Below are 1907 nucleotides of genomic sequence, written 5' to 3' on the forward strand. Positions count from 1 at the left end.
GCTCTCACCAGATACCAAATCAGCGAAAACCTTGATATCAGACTTCCCAGCCTCCAGAACTGTGAGAAAATAAATGTCTATTGTTTAGGCCACCCAGTTTATGATGTGTTTTGGCAGCCCGAGCTAACTAGGACAGTTGAGTAGTCGTTATTACTAGGAAGAGAACTAAGGCAGGGTCAGGGCATCAGGTGGTGGGAGGTGATGCACAACTTCCACTGAAGTGTGAGGGTAAGCCTCTCTGATAAGGTGCCAGTGTTTAGCTCAAAGAATCTTTACATACTCGTATATCATACTCATGTCCCATCCGCTTAGATCAAGGTAGGAAACATTTCCAGCACCCCAGCATGTTTTTTCGTGCCCCCCACTAGTCAGTACCCACCTAAGGGTAACCATTGTTCTCACTTCCATCAGCATGGATTCAATCTGTATGTTTTTGAACTTCATAATAGTGGAAACTTATAGCATGTTGACAGACATTTGGGTTGTTTCCAGTTTGAGGCTATTATGAATAAAGCAGCAAAGAACTCTCCTTGAACATGTCCTGTGGCGGACATAACACTCATTTCTGTCGGGTATATACCCATGAGTGAAATTACTGGGACATAGAGTATACATATGTTCAGGTTTAGTAACTATTGCCAAATATTTTTTCAAAGTGGTATTTATATGTTCCCAACAACAAAATAAGAGAATTCCAGTTGCTCCTCACCAACACTTTGGTATGTTAATCTTTTCAATTTTAGCCATTCTGGTGAGTAAGTCATGGTATCCCTTTGTGGTTGTACATTTACATTTCTCTAATTAAAAAAATAAAAAGATGTTGAGCACCTTTCATATGTTTATTGGTCATGTTTATATTCTTTATTGTGAAATAGCTGTGCAAGTCTTTTGTCCATTTAAAAAAACAGTTTATGTACCCACAGAATGAGAGGAAATATGTGCAAATCATATGTAAGGGTCTAGTATCCAGGATATATGAAGAACTCCTACAACTCAACAACAAAAAAATAGACAATCCAATTTTAATATGGGTGAAGGACTTAAACAGACATTTCTTCAAAGAAGATATACAAATGGCCAACAAGTGCATGAAAATATCATTGTCATTAGTCACTAAGGAAGTACAAATCAAAACCACAATGAAATACCACTTCACAACCACTAGGATGACCACTAAAACAGAAAAGGAAAAATAACAAGTATTGGCAAGAATTTAGGAAAATTGGAAACCTTATACATTGCTGATGAAATATATAATGGTGTAGCCACTGTGGAAAATTGTTTGGTGGTTTCTCTATAAGTTAAACATAGAATTACCACATGACCCAGCAATTCCCCTCCTAGGTATAGTCCCCAGAGAATTGAAAATATACATCCACATTTGTATAAAACTTGTGTGCAAATGTTTACAGCAATTCTATTAGCAATAGTCAAAATGGGAAACAACCCAAATGTCCATCAGCTGATGCACGGATAAACAAAATGTAGTACATCCATACAATGGAATATTATTCAGCCATAAAAAGGAAGGAAGCAAAACATGGATGAATCTTGAAAACATTATACTAAGTGAAAGAAGCCAGACCTCAAAGGCCACACATTGTATGAGTCCATTTATATAAAATAGCCAGAATAGGTAAGAAGCAAATTAGTGGTTATCAGAGGAAGAGGGGAAGGGCAAATGGGGAGTGACTGGTTAATGGGTATAGAGTTTCTCTTTGGGGTGATGAAAAAGTTCTGAAATTAGATAGAGGTTATTGTCGTACAACATTGTAGATATAATTAAAGCCACCGAATTGCACACCTTAAAATTTGTAATGGTAAGTTTTATGTTATATGTATTTTACCACAATAAAAAAAAGGGTTTGTCTGTCATTTCTGATTGATTTGTAAGACTTTTTTTTTTT

Source organism: Hipposideros armiger, unplaced genomic scaffold (assembly GCF_001890085.2).
Source record: "Hipposideros armiger isolate ML-2016 unplaced genomic scaffold, ASM189008v1 scaffold_75, whole genome shotgun sequence".
In the NCBI taxonomy this organism is placed as follows: domain Eukaryota; kingdom Metazoa; phylum Chordata; class Mammalia; order Chiroptera; family Hipposideridae; genus Hipposideros; species Hipposideros armiger.